This window comes from Lissotriton helveticus, chromosome 6, assembly GCF_964261635.1.
Source record: "Lissotriton helveticus chromosome 6, aLisHel1.1, whole genome shotgun sequence".
Classification (NCBI taxonomy): Eukaryota; Metazoa; Chordata; class Amphibia; order Caudata; family Salamandridae; genus Lissotriton; species Lissotriton helveticus.
This window is the reverse complement of record NC_136067.1, coordinates 22,782,286-22,804,336: the sequence shown is the minus strand read 5'-3', so window position 1 is coordinate 22,804,336 and position 22,051 is coordinate 22,782,286.

The following is a 22,051-nucleotide window of genomic DNA, read 5'->3' as shown; positions in this document are numbered from 1 at the left end:
CCAGGCTGAATGAAGGCTGATAGCCAGAAACCGGTTCTTGGATGCTTGATTCCGGTCTGGGAAAGACATGGCTTGGTAGTTCGGACTGGACTGTTCCCATGAGGCACAGGGTCAGAGCTGATTTGCATATAGCCAGTGTCTAACCCAGGGTGGTGTGGAGTGCAAAAAAACGATGGATTTAGGCCCAGATCCTTGTACTGGGGTGAATGTATGACATTGTTCTACATTCTGTCCATCAACTGTGTTTTTTGCAATTTTCACCCCGAGTGGGCTGGGTATACTCAGACGTGAGTCCCAGGCTCTCCACACCACTGGAGTCAAGCTATCCAGGCTGAATGAAGGCTGATAGCCAGAAACCGGTCCTTGGATGCTTTATTCCGGTCTGGGAAAGACATGGCTTGTTAGTTCGGACTGGACTGTTCCCATGAGGCACAGGGTCAGAGCTGATTTGCATATAGCCAGTGTCTAACCCAGGGTGGTGTGGAGTGCAAAAAAACCGATGGATTTAGGCCCAGATCCTTGTACTGGGGTGAATGTATGACATTGTTCTACATTCTGTCCATCAACTGTGTTTTTTGCAATTTTCACCCCGAGTGGGCTGGGTATACTCAGACGTGAGTCCAAGGCTCTCCACACCACTGGAATCAAGCTATCCAGGCTGAATGAAGGCTGATAGCCAGAAACCGGTTCTTGGATGCTTGATTGCGGTCTGGGAAAGACATAGCTTGGTAGTTCGGACTGGACTGTTCCCATGAGGCACAGGGTCAGAGCTGATTTGCATATAGCCAGTGTCTAACCCAGGGTGGAGTGGCGTACAAAAAAAACGATGGATTTAGGCCCAGATCCTTGTACTGGGGTGAATGTATGACATTGTTCTACATTCTGTCCATCAACTGTGTTTTTGCAATTTTCACCCCGAGTAGGCTGGGTATACTCAGACGTGAGTCCCAGGCTCTCCACACCACTGGAGTCAAGCTATCCAGGCTGAATGAAGGCTGATAGCCAGAAACCGGTCCTTGGATGCTTGATTCCGGTCTGGGAAAGACATGGCTTGGTAGTTCGGACTGGACTGTTCCCATGAGGCACAGGGTCAGAGCTGATTTGCATATAGCCAGTGTCTAACCCAGGGTGGTGTGGAGTGCAAAAAAAACGATGGATTTAGGCCCAGATCCTTGTACTGGGGTGAATGTATGACATTGTTCTACATTCTGTCCATCAACTGTGTTTTTTGCAATTTTCACCCAGAGTGGGCTGGGTATAATCAGACGTGAGTCCCAGGCTCTCCACACCACTGGAGTCAAGCTATCCAGGCTGAATGAAGGCTGATAGCCAGAAACCGGTCATTGGATGCTTGATTCCGGACTGGGAAAGACATGGCTTGGTAGTTCGTCTGGACTGTTCCCATGAGGCACAGGGTCAGAGCTGATTTGCATATAGCCAGTGTCTAACCCAGGGTGGTGTGGAGTGCAAAAAAAACGATGGATTTATGCCCAGATCCTTGTACTGGGGTGAATGTATGACATTGTTCTACATTCTGTCCATCAACTGTGTTTTTTGCAATTTTCACCCCGAGTGGGCTGGGTATACTCAGACGTGAGTCCCAGGCTCTCCACACCACTGGAGTCAAGCTATCCAGGCAGAATGAAGGCTGATAGCCAGAAACCTGTCCTTGGATGCTTGATTCCGGTCTGGGAAAGACATGGCTTGGTAGTTCGGACTGGACTGTTCCCATGAGGCACAGGGTCAGAGCTGATTTGCATATAGCCAGTGTCTAACCCAGGGTGGTGTGGAGTGCAAAAAAACGATGGATTTAGTCTCAGATCCTTGTAATGGGGTGAATGTATGACATTGTTCTACATTCTGTCCATCAACTGTGTTTTTTGCAATTTTCACCCCGAGTGGGCTGGGTATACTCAGACGTGAGTCCCAGGCTCTCCACACCACTGGAGTCAAGCTATCCAGGCTGAATGAAGGCTGATAGCCAGAAACCGGTCCTTGGATGCTTGATTCCGGTCTGGGAAAGACATGGCTTGGTAGTTCGGACTGGACTGTTCCCATGAGGCACAGGGTCAGAGCTGATTTGCATATAGCCAGTGTCTAACCCAGGGTGGTGTGGAGTGCAAAAAAAACGATGAATTTAGGCCCAGATCCTTGTACTGGGGTGAATGTATGACATTGTTCTACATTCTGTCCATCAACTGTGTTTTTTGCAATTTTCACCCCGAGTGGGCTGGGTATACTCAGACGTGAGCCCCAGGCTCTCCACACCACTGGAGTCAAGCTATCCAGGCTGAATGAAGGCTGATAGCCAGAAACCGGTCCTTGGATGCTTAATTCCGGTCTGGGAAAGACATGGCTTGGTAGTTCGGACTGGACTGTTCCCATGAGGCACAGGGTCAGAGCTGATTTGCATATAGCCAGTGTCTAACCCAGGGTGGTGTGGAGTGCAAAAAAAACGATGGATTTAGGCCTAGATCCTTGTACTGGGGTGAATGTATGACATTGTTTTACATTCTGTCCATCAACTGTGTTTTTTGCAATTTTCACCCCGAGTCGGCTGGGTATACTCAGACGTGAGTCCCAGGCTCTCCACACCACTGGAGTCAAGCTATCCAGGCTGAATGAAGGCTGATAGCCAGAAACCGGTCCTTGGATGCTTGATTCCGGTCTGGGAAAGACATGGCTTGGTAGTTCGGACTGGACTGTTCCCATGAGGCACAGGGTCAGAGCTGATTTGCATATAGCCAGTGTCTAACCCAGGGTGGTGTGGAGTGCAAAAAAAATGATGGATTTAGGCCCAGATCCTTGTATTGGGGTGAATGTATGACATTGTTCTACATTCTGTCCATCAACTGTGTTTTTTGCAATTTTTACCCCGAGTGGGCTGGGTATACTCAGACCTGAGTCCCAGGCTCTCCACACCACTGGAGTCAAGCTATCCAGGCTGAATGAAGGCTGATAGCCAGAAACCGGTTCTTGGATGCTTGATTCCGGTCTGGGAAAGACATGGCTTGGTAGTTCGGACTGGACTGTTCCCATGAGGCACAGGGTCAGAGCAGATTTGCATATAGCCAGTGTCTAACCCAGGGTGGTGTGGAGTGCAAAAAAACGATGGATTTAGGCCCAGATCCTTGTACTGGGGTGAATGTATGACATTGTTCTACATTCTGTCCATCAACTGTGTTTTTTGCAATTTTCACCTCGAGTGGGCTGGGTATACTCAGACGTGAGTCCCAGGCTCTCCACACCACTGGAGTCAAGCTATCCAGGCTGAATGAAGGCTGATAGCCAGAAACCGGTCCTTGGATGCTTGATTCCGGTCTGGGAAAGACATGGCTTGGTAGTTCGGACTGGACTGTTCCCATGAGGCACAGGGTCAGAGCTGATTTGCATATAGCCAGTGTCTAACCCAGGGTGGTGTGGAGTGCAAAAAAACGATGGATTTAGGCCCAGATCCTTGTACTGGGGTGAATTATTGACATTGTTCTACATTCTGTCCATCAACTGTGTTTTTTGCAATTTTCACCCCGAGTGGGCTGGGTATACTAAGACGTGAGTCCCAGGCTCTCCACACCACTGGAGTCAAGCTATCCAGGCTGAATAAAGGCTGATAGCCAGAAACCGGTCCTTGGATGCTTGATTCCGGTCTGGGAAAAACATGGCTTGGTAGTTCAGACTGGACTGTTCCCATGAGGCACAGGGTCAGAGCTGATTTGCATATAGCCAGTGTCTAACCCAGGGTGGTGTGGAGTACAAAAAAAAATGATGGATTTAGGCCCAGATCCTTGTACTGGGGTGAATGTATGACATTGTTCTACATTCTGTCCATCAACTGTGTTTTTGCAATTTTCACCCCGAGTGGGCTGGGTATACTCAGACGTGAGTCCCAGGCTCTCCACACCACTGGAGTCAAGCTATCCAGGCTGAATGAAGGCTGATAGTCAGAAACCGGTCCTTGGATGCTTGATTCCGGTCTGGGAAAGACATGGCTTGGTAGTTCGGACTGGACTGTTCCCATGAGGCACAGGGTCAGAGCTGATTTGCATATAGCCAGTGTCTAACCCAGGGTGGTGTGGAGTGCAAAAAAAACGATGAATTTAGGCCCAGATCCTTGTACTGGGGTGAATGTATGACATTGTTCTACATTCTGTCCATCAACTGTGTTTTTTGCAATTTTCACCCCGAGTGGGCTGGGTATACTCAGACGTGAGCCCCAGGCTCTCCACACCACTGGAGTCAAGCTATCCAGGCTGAATGAAGGCTGATAGCCAGAAACCGGTCCTTGGATGCTTAATTCCGGTCTGGGAAAGACATGGCTTGGTAGTTCGGACTGGACTGTTCCCATGAGGCACAGGGTCAGAGCTGATTTGCATATAGCCAGTGTCTAACCCAGGGTGGTGTGGAGTGCAAAAAAAATGATGGATTTAGGCCTAGATCCTTGTACTGGGGTGAATGTATGACATTGTTTTACATTCTGTCCATCAACTGTGTTTTTTGCAATTTTCACCCCGAGTCGGCTGGGTATACTCAGACGTGAGTCCCAGGCTCTCCACACCACTGGAGTCAAGCTATCCAGGCTGAATGAAGGCTGATAGCCAGAAACCGGTCCTTGGATGCTTGATTCCGGTCTGGGAAAGACATGGCTTGGTAGTTCGGACTGGACTGTTCCCATGAGGCACAGGGTCAGAGCTGATTTGCATATAGCCAGTGTCTAACCCAGGGTGGTGTGGAGTGCAAAAAAAAAGATGGATTTAGGCCCAGATCCTTGTATTGGGGTGAATGTATGACATTGTTCTACATTCTGTCCATCAACTGTGTTTTTTGCAATTTTTACCCCGAGTGGGCTGGGTATACTCAGACCTGAGTCCCAGGCTCTCCACACCACTGGAGTCAAGCTATCCAGGCTGAATGAAGGCTGATAGCCAGAAACCGGTTCTTGGATGCTTGATTCCGGTCTGGGAAAGACATGGCTTGGTAGTTCGGACTGGACTGTTCCCATGAGGCACAGGGTCAGAGCAGATTTGCATATAGCCAGTGTCTAACCCAGGGTGGTGTGGAGTGCAAAAAAACGATGGATTTAGGCCCAGATCCTTGTACTGGGGTGAATGTATGACATTGTTCTACATTCTGTCCATCAACTGTGTTTTTTGCAATTTTCACCCCGAGTGGGCTGGGTATACTCAGACGTGAGTCCCAGGCTCTCCACACCACTGGAGTCAAGCTATCCAGGCTGAATGAAGGCTGATAGCCAGAAACCGGTCCTTGGATGCTTGATTCCGGTCTGGGAAAGACATGGCTTGGTAGTTCGGACTGGACTGTTCCCATGAGGCACAGGGTCAGAGCTGATTTGCATATAGCCAGTGTCTAACCCAGGGTGGTGTGGAGTGCAAAAAAACGATGGATTTAGGCCCAGATCCTTGTACTGGGGTGAATGTATGACATTGTTCTACATTCTGTCCATCAACTGTGTTTTTTGCAATTTTCACCCCGAGTGGGCTGGGTATACTAAGACGTGAGTCCCAGGCTCTCCACACCACTGGAGTCAAGCTATCCAGGCTGAATAAAGGCTGATAGCCAGAAACCGGTCCTTGGATGCTTGATTCCGGTCTGGGAAAAACATGGCTTGGTAGTTCAGACTGGACTGTTCCCATGAGGCACAGGGTCAGAGCTGATTTGCATATAGCCAGTGTCTAACCCAGGGTGGTGTGGAGTACAAAAAAAAATGATGGATTTAGGCCCAGATCCTTGTACTGGGGTGAATGTATGACATTGTTCTACATTCTGTACATCAACTGTGTTTTTGCAATTTTCACCCCGAGTGGGCTGGGTATACTCAGACGTGAGTCCCAGGCTCTCCACACCACTGGAGTCAAGCTATCCAGGCTGAATGAAGGCTGATAGCCAGAAACCGGTCCTTGGATGCTTGATTCTGGTCTGGGAAAGACATGGCTTGGTAGTTCGGACTGGACTGTTCCCATGAGGCACAGGGTCAGAGCTGATTTGCATATAGCCAGTGTCTAACCCAGGGTGGTGTGGAGTGCAAAAAAAACGATGGATTTAGGCCCAGATCCTTGTACTGGGGTGAATGTATGACATTGTTCTACATTCTGTCCATCAACTGTGTTTTTTGCAATTTTCACCCAGAGTGGGCTGGGTATACTCAGACGTGAGTCCCAGGCTCTCCACACCACTGGAGTCAAGCTATCCAGGCTGAATGAAGGCTGATAGCCAGAAACCGGTCCTTGGATGCTTGATTCCGGTCTGGGAAAGACATGGCTTGGTAGTTCGGACTGGACTGTTCCCATGAGGCACAGGGTCAGAGCTGATTTGCATATAGCCAGTGTCTAACCCAGGGTGGTGTGGAGTGCAAAAAAACGATGGATTTAGGCTCAGATCCTTGTACTGGGGTGAATGTATGACATTGTTCTACATTCTGTCCATCAACTGTGTTTTTTGCAATTTTCACCCCGAGTGGGCTGGGTATACTCAGACGTGAGTCCCAGGCTCTCCACACCACTGGAGTCAAGCTATCCAGGCTGAATGAAGGCTGATAGCCAGAAACCGGTCCTTGGATGCTTGATTCCGGTCTGGGAAAGACATGGCTTGGTAGTTCGGACTGGACTGTTCCCATGAGGCACAGGGTCAGAGCTGATTTGCATATAGCCAGTGTCTAACCCAGGGTGGTGTGGAGTGCAAAAAAAACAATGGATTTAGGCCCAGATCCTTGTATTGGGGTGAATGTATGACATTGTTCTACATTCTGTCCATCAACTGTGTTTTTTGCAATTTTCACCCCGAGTGGGCTGGGTATACTCAGACGTGAGTCCCAGGCTCTCCACACCACTGGAGTCAAGCTATCCAGGCTGAATGAAGGCTGATAGCCAGAAACCGGTCCTTGGATGCTTGATTCCGGTCTGGGAAAGACATGGCTTGGTAGTTCGGACTGGACTGTTCCCATGAGGCACAGGGTCAGAGCTGATTTGCATATAGCCAGTGTCTAACCCAGGGTGGTGTGGAGTGCAAAAAAACCGATGGATTTAGGCCCAGATCCTTGTACTGGGGTGAATGTACGACATTGTTCTACATTCTGTCCATCAACTGTGTTTTTTGCAATTTTCACCCCGAGTGGGCTGGGTATACTCAGACGTGAGTCCCAGGCTCTCCACACCACTGGAGTCAAGCTATCCAGGCTGAATGAAGGCTGATAGCCAGAAACCGGTCATTGGATGCTTGATTCCGGTCTGGGAAAGACATGGCTTGGTAGTTCGTCTGGACTGTTCCCATGAGGCACAGGGTCAGAGCTGATTTGCATATAGCCAGTGTCTAACCCAGGGTGGTGTGGAGTGCAAAAAAAACGATGGATTTAGGCCTAGATCCTTGTACTGGGGTGAATGTATGACATTGTTTTACATTCTGTCCATCAACTGTGTTTTTTGCAATTTTCACCCCGAGTCGGCTGGGTATACTCAGACGTGAGTCCCAGGCTCTCCACACCACTGGAGTCAAGCTATCCAGGCTGAATGAAGGCTGATAGCCAGAAACCGGTCCTTGGATGCTTAATTCCGGTCTGGGAAAGACATGGCTTGGTAGTTCGGACTGGACTGTTCCCATGAGGCACAGGGTCAGAGCTGATCTGCATATAGCCAGTGTCTAACCCAGGGTGGTGTGGAGTGCAAAAAAACGATGGATTTAGGCCCAGATCCTTGTACTGGGGTGAATGTATGACATTGTTCTACATTCTGTCCATCAACTGTGTTTTTTGCAATTTTCACCCCGAGTGGGCTGGGTATACTCAGACGTGAGTCCCAGGCTCTCCACACCACTGGAGTCAAGCTATCCAGGCTGAATGAAGGCTGATAGCCAGAAACCGGTCCTTGGATGCTTGATTCCGGTCTGGGAAAGACATGGCTTGGTAGTTCGGACTGGACTGTTCCCATGAGGCACAGGGTCAGAGCTGATTTGCATATAGCCAGTGTCTAACCCAGGGTGGTGTGGAGTGCAAAAAAACGATGGATTTAGGCCCAGATCCTTGTACTGGGGTGAATGTATGACATTGTTCTACATTCTGTCCATCAACTGTGTTTTTTGCAATTTTCACCCCGAGTGGGCTGGGTATACTAAGACGTGAGTCCCAGGCTCTCCACACCACTGGAGTCAAGCTATCCAGGCTGAATAAAGGCTGATAGCCAGAAACCGGTCCTTGGATGCTTGATTCCGGTCTGGGAAAGACATGGCTTGGTAGTTCAGACTGGACTGTTCCCATGAGGCACAGGGTCAGAGCTGATTTGCATATAGCCAGTGTCTAACCCAGGGTGGTGTGGAGTACAAAAAAAAACGATGGATTTAGGCCCAGATCCTTGTACTGGGGTGAATGTATGACATTGTTCTACATTCTGTACATCAACTGTGTTTTTGCAATTTTCACCCCGAGTGGGCTGGGTATAATCAGACGTGAGTCCCAGGCTCTCCACACCACTGGAGTCAAGCTATCCAGGCTGAATGAAGGCTGATAGCCAGAAACCGGTCCTTGGATGCTTGATTCCGGTCTGGGAAAGACATGGCTTGGTAGTTCGGACTGGACTGTTCCCATGAGGCACAGGGTCAGAGCTGATTTGCATATAGCCAGTGTCTAACCCAGGGTGGTGTGGAGTGCAAAAAAAACAATGGATTTAGGCCCAGATGCTTGTACTGGGGTGAATGTATGACATTGTTCTACATTCTGTCCATCAACTGTGTTTTTTGCAATTTTCACCCCGAGTGGGCTGGGTATACTCAGACGTGAGTCCCAGGCTCAACACACACCTTGAGTCAAGCTATCCAGGCTGAATGAAGGCTGATAGCCAGAAACCGGTCCTTGGATGCTTGATTCCGGTCTGGGAAAGACATGGCTTGGTAGTTCGGACTGGACTGTTCCCATGAGGCACAGGGTCCGAGCTGATTTGCATATAGCCAGTGTCTAACCCAGGGTGGTGTGGAGTGCAAAAAAACCGATGGATTTAGACCCAGATCCTTGTACTGGGGTGAATGTATGACATTGTTCTACATTCTGTCCATCAACTGTGTTTTTTGCAATTTTCACCCCGAGTGGGCTGGGTATACTCAGACGTGAGTCCCAGGCTCTCCACACCACTGGAATCAAGCTATCCAGGCTGAATGAAGGCTGATAGCCAGAACCCGGTTCTTGGATGCTTGATTGCGGTCTGGGAAAGACATAGCTTGGTAGTTCGGACTGGACTATTCCCATGAGGCACAGGGTCAGAGCTGATTTGCATATAGCCAGTGTCTAACCCAGGGTGGTGTGGAGTGCAAAAAAATGATGGATGTAGGCCTAGATCCTTGTACGGGGGTGAATTATTGACATTGTTCTACATTCTGTCCATCAACTGTGTTTTTTGCAATTTTCACCCCGAGTCGGCTGGGTATACTCAGACGTGAGTCCCAGGCTCTCCACACCACTGGAGTCAAGCTATCCAGGCTGAATGAAGGCTGATAGCCAGAAACCGGTCCTTGGATGCTTGATTCCGGTCTGGGAAAGACATGGCTTGGTAGTTCGGACTGGACTGTTCCCATGAGGCACAGGGTGAGAGCTGATTTGCATATAGCCAGTGTCTAACCCAGGGTGGTGTGGAGTGCAAAAAAAACGATGGATTTAGACCCAGATCCTTGTACTGGGGTGAATGTATGACATTGTTCTACATTCTGTCCATCAACTGTGTTTTTTGCAATTTTCACCCCGAGTGGGCTGGGTATACTCAGACGTGAGTCCCAGGCTCTCCACACCACTGGAATCAAGCTATCCAGGCTGAATGAAGGCTGATAGCCAGAAACCGGTTCTTGGATGCTTGATTGCGGTCTGGGAAAGACATAGCTTGGTAGTTCGGACTGGACTGTTCCCATGAGGCACAGGGTCAGAGCTGATTTGCATATAGCCAGTGTCTAACCCAGGGTGGTGTGGAGTGCAAAAAAACGATGGATGTAGGCCTAGATCCTTGTACTGGGGGGAATTATTGACATTGTTCTACATTCTGTCCATCAACTGTGTTTTTTGCAATTTTCACCCCGAGTCGGCTGGGTATACTCAGACGTGAGTCCCAGGCTCTCCACACCACTGGAGTCAAGCTATCCAGGCTGAATGAAGGCTGATAGCCAGAAACCGGTCCTTGGATGCTTGATTCCGGTCTGGGAAAGACATGGCTTGGTAGTTCGGACTGGACTGTTCCCATGAGGCACAGGGTCAGAGCTGATTTGCATATAGCCAGTGTCTAACCCAGGGTGGTGTGGAGTGCAAAAAAAAAGATGGATTTAGGCCCAGATCCTTGTATTGGGGTGAATGTATGACATTGTTCTACATTCTGTCCATCAACTGTGTTTTTTGCAATTTTTACCCCGAGTGGGCTGGGTATACTCAGACCTGAGTCCCAGGCTCTCCACACCACTGGAGTCAAGCTATCCAGGCTGAATGAAGGCTGATAGCCAGAAACCGGTTCTTGGATGCTTGATTCCGGTCTGGGAAAGACATGGCTTGGTAGTTCGGACTGGACTGTTCCCATGAGGCACAGGGTCAGAGCAGATTTGCATATAGCCAGTGTCTAACCCAGGGTGGTGTGGAGTGCAAAAAAACGATGGATTTAGGCCCAGATCCTTGTACTGGGGTGAATGTATGACATTGTTCTACATTCTGTCCATCAACTGTGTTTTTTGCAATTTTCACCTCGAGTGGGCTGGGTATACTCAGACGTGAGTCCCAGGCTCTCCACACCACTGGAGTCAAGCTATCCAGGCTGAATGAAGGCTGATAGCCAGAAACCGGTCCTTGGATGCTTGATTCCGGTCTGGGAAAGACATGGCTTGGTAGTTCGGACTGGACTGTTCCCATGAGGCACAGGGTCAGAGCTGATTTGCATATAGCCAGTGTCTAACCCAGGGTGGTGTGGAGTGCAAAAAAACGATGGATTTAGGCCCAGATCCTTGTACTGGGGTGAATTATTGACATTGTTCTACATTCTGTCCATCAACTGTGTTTTTTGCAATTTTCACCCCGAGTGGGCTGGGTATACTAAGACGTGAGTCCCAGGCTCTCCACACCACTGGAGTCAAGCTATCCAGGCTGAATAAAGGCTGATAGCCAGAAACCGGTCCTTGGATGCTTGATTCCGGTCTGGGAAAAACATGGCTTGGTAGTTCAGACTGGACTGTTCCCATGAGGCACAGGGTCAGAGCTGATTTGCATATAGCCAGTGTCTAACCCAGGGTGGTGTGGAGTACAAAAAAAAATGATGGATTTAGGCCCAGATCCTTGTACTGGGGTGAATGTATGACATTGTTCTACATTCTGTCCATCAACTGTGTTTTTGCAATTTTCACCCCGAGTGGGCTGGGTATACTCAGACGTGAGTCCCAGGCTCTCCACACCACTGGAGTCAAGCTATCCAGGCTGAATGAAGGCTGATAGTCAGAAACCGGTCCTTGGATGCTTGATTCCGGTCTGGGAAAGACATGGCTTGGTAGTTCGGACTGGACTGTTCCCATGAGGCACAGGGTCAGAGCTGATTTGCATATAGCCAGTGTCTAACCCAGGGTGGTGTGGAGTGCAAAAAAAACGATGAATTTAGGCCCAGATCCTTGTACTGGGGTGAATGTATGACATTGTTCTACATTCTGTCCATCAACTGTGTTTTTTGCAATTTTCACCCCGAGTGGGCTGGGTATACTCAGACGTGAGCCCCAGGCTCTCCACACCACTGGAGTCAAGCTATCCAGGCTGAATGAAGGCTGATAGCCAGAAACCGGTCCTTGGATGCTTAATTCCGGTCTGGGAAAGACATGGCTTGGTAGTTCGGACTGGACTGTTCCCATGAGGCACAGGGTCAGAGCTGATTTGCATATAGCCAGTGTCTAACCCAGGGTGGTGTGGAGTGCAAAAAAAATGATGGATTTAGGCCCAGATCCTTGTATTGGGGTGAATGTATGACATTGTTCTACATTCTGTCCATCAACTGTGTTTTTTGCAATTTTTACCCCGAGTGGGCTGGGTATACTCAGACCTGAGTCCCAGGCTCTCCACACCACTGGAGTCAAGCTATCCAGGCTGAATGAAGGCTGATAGCCAGAAACCGGTTCTTGGATGCTTGATTCCGGTCTGGGAAAGACATGGCTTGGTAGTTCGGACTGGACTGTTCCCATGAGGCACAGGGTCAGAGCAGATTTGCATATAGCCAGTGTCTAACCCAGGGTGGTGTGGAGTGCAAAAAAACGATGGATTTAGGCCCAGATCCTTGTACTGGGGTGAATGTATGACATTGTTCTACATTCTGTCCATCAACTGTGTTTTTTGCAATTTTCACCCCGAGTGGGCTGGGTATACTCAGACGTGAGTCCCAGGCTCTCCACACCACTGGAGTCAAGCTATCCAGGCTGAATGAAGGCTGATAGCCAGAAACCGGTCCTTGGATGCTTGATTCCGGTCTGGGAAAGACATGGCTTGGTAGTTCGGACTGGACTGTTCCCATGAGGCACAGGGTCAGAGCTGATTTGCATATAGCCAGTGTCTAACCCAGGGTGGTGTGGAGTGCAAAAAAACGATGGATTTAGGCCCAGATCCTTGTACTGGGGTGAATGTATGACATTGTTCTACATTCTGTCCATCAACTGTGTTTTTTGCAATTTTCACCCCGAGTGGGCTGGGTATACTAAGACGTGAGTCCCAGGCTCTCCACACCACTGGAGTCAAGCTATCCAGGCTGAATAAAGGCTGATAGCCAGAAACCGGTCCTTGGATGCTTGATTCCGGTCTGGGAAAAACATGGCTTGGTAGTTCAGACTGGACTGTTCCCATGAGGCACAGGGTCAGAGCTGATTTGCATATAGCCAGTGTCTAACCCAGGGTGGTGTGGAGTACAAAAAAAAATGATGGATTTAGGCCCAGATCCTTGTACTGGGGTGAATGTATGACATTGTTCTACATTCTGTACATCAACTGTGTTTTTGCAATTTTCACCCCGAGTGGGCTGGGTATACTCAGACGTGAGTCCCAGGCTCTCCACACCACTGGAGTCAAGCTATCCAGGCTGAATGAAGGCTGATAGCCAGAAACCGGTCCTTGGATGCTTGATTCTGGTCTGGGAAAGACATGGCTTGGTAGTTCGGACTGGACTGTTCCCATGAGGCACAGGGTCAGAGCTGATTTGCATATAGCCAGTGTCTAACCCAGGGTGGTGTGGAGTGCAAAAAAAACGATGGATTTAGGCCCAGATCCTTGTACTGGGGTGAATGTATGACATTGTTCTACATTCTGTCCATCAACTGTGTTTTTTGCAATTTTCACCCAGAGTGGGCTGGGTATACTCAGACGTGAGTCCCAGGCTCTCCACACCACTGGAGTCAAGCTATCCAGGCTGAATGAAGGCTGATAGCCAGAAACCGGTCCTTGGATGCTTGATTCCGGTCTGGGAAAGACATGGCTTGGTAGTTCGGACTGGACTGTTCCCATGAGGCACAGGGTCAGAGCTGATTTGCATATAGCCAGTGTCTAACCCAGGGTGGTGTGGAGTGCAAAAAAACGATGGATTTAGGCTCAGATCCTTGTACTGGGGTGAATGTATGACATTGTTCTACATTCTGTCCATCAACTGTGTTTTTTGCAATTTTCACCCCGAGTGGGCTGGGTATACTCAGACGTGAGTCCCAGGCTCTCCACACCACTGGAGTCAAGCTATCCAGGCTGAATGAAGGCTGATAGCCAGAAACCGGTCCTTGGATGCTTGATTCCGGTCTGGGAAAGACATGGCTTGGTAGTTCGGACTGGACTGTTCCCATGAGGCACAGGGTCAGAGCTGATTTGCATATAGCCAGTGTCTAACCCAGGGTGGTGTGGAGTGCAAAAAAAACAATGGATTTAGGCCCAGATCCTTGTATTGGGGTGAATGTATGACATTGTTCTACATTCTGTCCATCAACTGTGTTTTTTGCAATTTTCACCCCGAGTGGGCTGGGTATACTCAGACGTGAGTCCCAGGCTCTCCACACCACTGGAGTCAAGCTATCCAGGCTGAATGAAGGCTGATAGCCAGAAACCGGTCCTTGGATGCTTGATTCCGGTCTGGGAAAGACATGGCTTGGTAGTTCGGACTGGACTGTTCCCATGAGGCACAGGGTCAGAGCTGATTTGCATATAGCCAGTGTCTAACCCAGGGTGGTGTGGAGTGCAAAAAAACCGATGGATTTAGGCCCAGATCCTTGTACTGGGGTGAATGTACGACATTGTTCTACATTCTGTCCATCAACTGTGTTTTTTGCAATTTTCACCCCGAGTGGGCTGGGTATACTCAGACGTGAGTCCCAGGCTCTCCACACCACTGGAGTCAAGCTATCCAGGCTGAATGAAGGCTGATAGCCAGAAACCGGTCATTGGATGCTTGATTCCGGTCTGGGAAAGACATGGCTTGGTAGTTCGTCTGGACTGTTCCCATGAGGCACAGGGTCAGAGCTGATTTGCATATAGCCAGTGTCTAACCCAGGGTGGTGTGGAGTGCAAAAAAAACGATGGATTTAGGCCTAGATCCTTGTACTGGGGTGAATGTATGACATTGTTTTACATTCTGTCCATCAACTGTGTTTTTTGCAATTTTCACCCCGAGTCGGCTGGGTATACTCAGACGTGAGTCCCAGGCTCTCCACACCACTGGAGTCAAGCTATCCAGGCTGAATGAAGGCTGATAGCCAGAAACCGGTCCTTGGATGCTTAATTCCGGTCTGGGAAAGACATGGCTTGGTAGTTCGGACTGGACTGTTCCCATGAGGCACAGGGTCAGAGCTGATCTGCATATAGCCAGTGTCTAACCCAGGGTGGTGTGGAGTGCAAAAAAACGATGGATTTAGGCCCAGATCCTTGTACTGGGGTGAATGTATGACATTGTTCTACATTCTGTCCATCAACTGTGTTTTTTGCAATTTTCACCCCGAGTGGGCTGGGTATACTCAGACGTGAGTCCCAGGCTCTCCACACCACTGGAGTCAAGCTATCCAGGCTGAATGAAGGCTGATAGCCAGAAACCGGTCCTTGGATGCTTGATTCCGGTCTGGGAAAGACATGGCTTGGTAGTTCGGACTGGACTGTTCCCATGAGGCACAGGGTCAGAGCTGATTTGCATATAGCCAGTGTCTAACCCAGGGTGGTGTGGAGTGCAAAAAAACGATGGATTTAGGCCCAGATCCTTGTACTGGGGTGAATGTATGACATTGTTCTACATTCTGTCCATCAACTGTGTTTTTTGCAATTTTCACCCCGAGTGGGCTGGGTATACTAAGACGTGAGTCCCAGGCTCTCCACACCACTGGAGTCAAGCTATCCAGGCTGAATAAAGGCTGATAGCCAGAAACCGGTCCTTGGATGCTTGATTCCGGTCTGGGAAAGACATGGCTTGGTAGTTCAGACTGGACTGTTCCCATGAGGCACAGGGTCAGAGCTGATTTGCATATAGCCAGTGTCTAACCCAGGGTGGTGTGGAGTACAAAAAAAAACGATGGATTTAGGCCCAGATCCTTGTACTGGGGTGAATGTATGACATTGTTCTACATTCTGTACATCAACTGTGTTTTTGCAATTTTCACCCCGAGTGGGCTGGGTATAATCAGACGTGAGTCCCAGGCTCTCCACACCACTGGAGTCAAGCTATCCAGGCTGAATGAAGGCTGATAGCCAGAAACCGGTCCTTGGATGCTTGATTCCGGTCTGGGAAAGACATGGCTTGGTAGTTCGGACTGGACTGTTCCCATGAGGCACAGGGTCAGAGCTGATTTGCATATAGCCAGTGTCTAACCCAGGGTGGTGTGGAGTGCAAAAAAAACAATGGATTTAGGCCCAGATGCTTGTACTGGGGTGAATGTATGACATTGTTCTACATTCTGTCCATCAACTGTGTTTTTTGCAATTTTCACCCCGAGTGGGCTGGGTATACTCAGACGTGAGTCCCAGGCTCTCCACACCACTTGAGTCAAGCTATCCAGGCTGAATGAAGGCTGATAGCCAGAAACCGGTCCTTGGATGCTTGATTCCGGTCTGGGAAAGACATGGCTTGGTAGTTCGGACTGGACTGTTCCCATGAGGCACAGGGTCCGAGCTGATTTGCATATAGCCAGTGTCTAACCCAGGGTGGTGTGGAGTGCAAAAAAACCGATGGATTTAGACCCAGATCCTTGTACTGGGGTGAATGTATGACATTGTTCTACATTCTGTCCATCAACTGTGTTTTTTGCAATTTTCACCCCGAGTGGGCTGGGTATACTCAGACGTGAGTCCCAGGCTCTCCACACCACTGGAATCAAGCTATCCAGGCTGAATGAAGGCTGATAGCCAGAACCCGGTTCTTGGATGCTTGATTGCGGTCTGGGAAAGACATAGCTTGGTAGTTCGGACTGGACTATTCCCATGAGGCACAGGGTCAGAGCTGATTTGCATATAGCCAGTGTCTAACCCAGGGTGGTGTGGAGTGCAAAAAAATGATGGATGTAGGCCTAGATCCTTGTACGGGGGTGAATTATTGACATTGTTCTACATTCTGTCCATCAACTGTGTTTTTTGCAATTTTCACCCCGAGTCGGCTGGGTATACTCAGACGTGAGTCCCAGGCTCTCCACACCACTGGAGTCAAGCTATCCAGGCTGAATGAAGGCTGATAGCCAGAAACCGGTCCTTGGATGCTTGATTCCGGTCTGGGAAAGACATGGCTTGGTAGTTCGGACTGGACTGTTCCCATGAGGCACAGGGTGAGAGCTGATTTGCATATAGCCAGTGTCTAACCCAGGGTGGTGTGGAGTGCAAAAAAAACGATGGATTTAGACCCAGATCCTTGTACTGGGGTGAATGTATGACATTGTTCTACATTCTGTCCATCAACTGTGTTTTTTGCAATTTTCACCCCGAGTGGGCTGGGTATACTCAGACGTGAGTCCCAGGCTCTCCACACCACTGGAATCAAGCTATCCAGGCTGAATGAAGGCTGATAGCCAGAAACCGGTTCTTGGATGCTTGATTGCGGTCTGGGAAAGACATAGCTTGGTAGTTCGGACTGGACTGTTCCCATGAGGCACAGGGTCAGAGCTGATTTGCATATAGCCAGTGTCTAACCCAGGGTGGTGTGGAGTGCAAAAAAACGATGGATGTAGGCCTAGATCCTTGTACTGGGGGGAATTATTGACATTGTTCTACATTCTGTCCATCAACTGTGTTTTTTGCAATTTTCACCCCGAGTCGGCTGGGTATACTCAGACGTGAGTCCCAGGCTCTCCACACCACTGGAGTCAAGCTATCCAGGCTGAATGAAGGCTGATAGCCAGAAACCGGTCCTTGGATGCTTGATTCCGGTCTGGGAAAGACATGGCTTGGTAGTTCGGACTGGACTGTTCCCATGAGGCACAGGGTCAGAGCTGATTTGCATATAGCCAGTGTCTAACCCAGGGTGGTGTGGAGTGCAAAAAAAACGATGGATTTAGGCCCAGATCCTTGTACTGGGGTGAATGTATGACATTGTTCTACATGCTGTCCATCAACTGTGTTTTTTGCAATTTTCACCCCGAGTGGGCTGGGTATACTCAGACGTGAGTCCCAGGCTCTCCACACCACTGGAGTCAAGTTCTCCAGGCTGAATGAAGGCTGATAGCCAGAAACCGGTCCTTGGATGCTTGATTCCGGTCTGGGAAAGACATGGCTTGGTAGTTCGGACTGGACTGTTCCCATGAGGCACAGGGTCAGAGCTGATTCGCATATAGCCAGTGTCTAACCCAGGGTGGTGTGGAGTGCAAAAAAAACAATGGATTTAGGCCCAGTTCTTTGTACTGGGGTGAATGTATGACATTGTTCTACATTCTGTCCATCAACTGTGTTTTTTGCAATTTTCACCCCGAGTGGGCTGGGTATACTCAGACGTGAGCCCCAGGCTCTCCACACCACTGGAGTCAAGCTATCCAGGCTGAATGAAGGCTGATAGCCAGAAACCGGTTCTTGGATGCTTAATTCCGGTCTGGGAAAGACATGGCTTGGTAGTTCGGACTGGACTGTTCCCATGAGGCACAGGGTCAGAGCTGATTTGCATATAGCCAGTGTCTAACCCAGGGTGGTGTGGAGTGCAAAAAAAACGATGGATTTAGGCCTAGATCCTTGTACTGGGGTGAATGTATGACATTGTTTTAAATTCTGTCCATCAACTGTGTTTTTTGCAATTTTCACCCCGAGTCGGCTGGGTATACTCAGACGTGAGTCCCAGGCTCTCCACACCACTGGAGTCAAGCTATCCAGGCTGAATGAAGGCTGATAGCCAGAAACCGGTCCTTGGATGCTTGATTCCGGTCTGGGAAAGACATGGCTTGGTAGTTCGGACTGGACTGTTCCCATGAGGCACAGGGTCAGAGCTGATTTGCATATAGCCAGTGTCTAACCCAGGGTGGTGTGGAGTGCAAAAAAAAGATGGATTTAGGCCCAGATCCTTGTATTGGGGTGAATGTATGACATTGTTCTACATTCTGTCCATCAACTGTGTTTTTTGCAATTTTTACCCCGAGTGGGCTGGGTATACTCAGACCTGAGTCCCAGGCTCTCCACACCACTGGAGTCAAGCTATCCAGGCTGAATGAAGGCTGATAGCCAGAAACCGGTCCTTGGATGCTTGATTCCGGTCTGGGAAAGACATGGCTTGGTAGTTCGGACTGGACTGTTCCCATGAGGCACAGGGTCAGAGCAGATTTGCATATAGCCAGTGTCTAACCCAGGGTGGTGTGGAGTGCAAAAAACCGATGGATTTAGGCCCAGATCCTTGTACTGGGGTGAATGTATGACATTGTTCTACATTCTGTCCATCAACTGTGTTTTTTGCAATTTTCACCCCGAGTGGGCTGGGTATACTCAGACGTGAGTCCCAGGCTCTCCACACCACTGGAGTCAAGCTATCCAGGCTGAATGAAGGCTGATAGCCAGAAACCGGTCCTTGGATGCTTGATTCCGGTCTGGGAAAGACATGGCTTGGTAGTTCGGACTGGACTGTTCCCATGAGGCACAGGGTCAGAGCTGATTTGCATATAGCCAGTGTCTAACCCAGGGTGGTGTGGAGTGCAAAAAAACGATGGATTTAGGCCCAGATCCTTGTACTGGGGTGAATGTATGACATTGTTCTACATTCTGTCCATCAACTGTGTTTTTTGCAATTTTCACCCCGAGTGGGCTGGGTATACTAAGACGTGAGTCCCAGGCTCTCCACACCACTGGAGTTAAGCTATCCAGGCTGAATAAAGGCTGATAGCCAGAAACCGGTCCTTGGATGCTTGATTCCGGTCTGGGAAAGACATGGCTTGGTAGTTCAGACTGGACTGTTCCCATGAGGCACAGGGTCGGAGCTGATTTGCATATAGCCAGTGTCTAACCCAGGGTGGTGTGGAGTACAAAAAAAAACGATGGATTTAGGCCCAGATCCTTGTACTGGGGTGAATGTATGACATTGTTCTACATTCTGTACATCAACTGTGTTTTTGCAATTTTCACCCCGAGTGGGCTGGGTATACTCAGACGTGAGTCCCAGGCTCTCCACACCACTGGAGTCAAGCTATCCAGGCTGAATGAAGGCTGATAGCCAGAAACCGGTTCTTGGATGCTTAATTCCGGTCTGGGAAAGACATGGCTTGGTAGTTCGGACTGGACTGTTCCCATGAGGCACAGGGTCAGAGCTGATTTGCATATAGCCAGTGTCTAACCCAGGGTGGTGTGGAGTGCAAAAAAAACGATGGATTTAGGCCCAGATCCTTGTACTGGGGTGAATGTATGACATTGTTCTACATGCTGTCCATCAACTGTGTTTTTTGCAATTTTCACCCCGAGTGGGCTGGGTATACTCAGACGTGAGTCCCAGGCTCTCCACACCACTGGAGTCAAGTTCTCCAGGCTGAATGAAGGCTGATAGCCAGAAACCGGTCCTTGGATGCTTGATTCCGGTCTGGGAAAGACATGGCTTGGTAGTTCGGACTGGACTGTTCCCATGAGGCACAGGGTCAGAGCTGATTCGCATATAGCCAGTGTCTAACCCAGGGTGGTGTGGAGTGCAAAAAAAACAATGGATTTAGGCCCAGTTCTTTGTACTGGGGTGAATGTATGACATTGTTCTACATTCTGTCCATCAACTGTGTTTTTTGCAATTTTCACCCCGAGTGGGCTGGGTATACTCAGACGTGAGCCCCAGGCTCTCCACACCACTGGAGTCAAGCTATCCAGGCTGAATGAAGGCTGATAGCCAGAAACCGGTTCTTGGATGCTTAATTCCGGTCTGGGAAAGACATGGCTTGGTAGTTCGGACTGGACTGTTCCCATGAGGCACAGGGTCAGAGCTGATTTGCATATAGCCAGTGTCTAACCCAGGGTGGTGTGGAGTGCAAAAAAAACGATGGATTTAGGCCTAGATCCTTGTACTGGGGTGAATGTATGACATTGTTTTAAATTCTGTCCATCAACTGTGTTTTTTGCAATTTTCACCCCGAGTCGGCTGGGTATACTCAGACGTGAGTCCCAGGCTCTACACACCACTGGAGTCAAGCTATCCAGGCTGAATGAAGGCTGATAGCCAGAAACCGGTCCTTGGATGCTTGATTCCGGTCTGGGAAAGACATGGCTTGGTAGTTCGGACTGGACTGTTCCCATGAGGCACAGGGTCAGAGCTGATTTGCATATAGCCAGTGTCTAACCCAGGGTGGTGTGGAGTGCAAAAAAAAGATGGATTTAGGCCCAGATCCTTGTATTGGGGTGAATGTATGACATTGTTCTACATTCTGTCCATCAACTGTGTTTTTTGCAATTTTTACCCCGAGTGGGCTGGGTATACTCAGACCTGAGTCCCAGGCTCTCCACACCACTGGAGTCAAGCTATCCAGGCTGAATGAAGGCTGATAGCCAGAAACCGGTCCTTGGATGCTTGATTCCGGTCTGGGAAGGACATGGCTTGGTAGTTCGGACTGGACTGTTCCCATGAGGCACAGGGTCAGAGCAGATTTGCATATAGCCAGTGTCTAACCCAGGGTGGTGTGGAGTGCAAAAAAACGATGGATTTAGGCCCAGATCCTTGTACTGGGGTGAATGTATGACATTGTTCTACATTCTGTCCATCAACTGTGTTTTTTGCAATTTTCACCCCGAGTGGGCTGGGTATACTCAGACGTGAGTCCCAGGCTCTCCACACCACTGGAGTCAAGCTATCCAGGCTGAATGAAGGCTGATAGCCAGAAACCGGTCCTTGGATGCTTGATTCCGGTCTGGGAAAGACATGGCTTGGTAGTTCGGACTGGACTGTTCCCATGAGGCACAGGGTCAGAGCTGATTTGCATATAGCCAGTGTCTAACCCAGGGTGGTGTGGAGTGCAAAAAAACGATGGATTTAGGCCCAGATCCTTGTACTGGGGTGAATGTATGACATTGTTCTACATTCTGTCCATCAACTGTGTTTTTTGCAATTTTCACCCCGAGTGGGCTGGGTATACTAAGACGTGAGTCCCAGGCTCTCCACACCACTGGAGTTAAGTTATCCAGGCTGAATAAAGGCTGATAGCCAGAAACCGGTCCTTGGATGCTTGATTCCGGTCTGGGAAAGACATGGCTTGGTAGTTCAGACTGGACTGTTCCCATGAGGCACAGGGTCGGAGCTGATTTGCATATAGCCAGTGTCTAACCCAGGGTGGTGTGGAGTACAAAAAAAAACGATGGATTTAGGCCCAGATCCTTGTACTGGGGTGAATGTATGACATTGTTCTACATTCTGTACATCAACTGTGTTTTTGCAATTTTCACCCCGAGTGGGCTGGGTATACTCAGACGTGAGTCCCAGGCTCTCCACACCACTGGAGTCAAGCTATCCAGGCTGAATGAAGGCTGATAGCCAGAAACCGGTCCTTGGATGCTTGATTCTGGTCTGGGAAAGACATGGCTTGGTAGTTCGGACTGGACTGTTCCCATGAGGCACAGGGTCAGAGCTGATTTGCATATAGCCAGTGTCTAACCCAGGGTGGTGTGGAGTGCAAAAAAAAC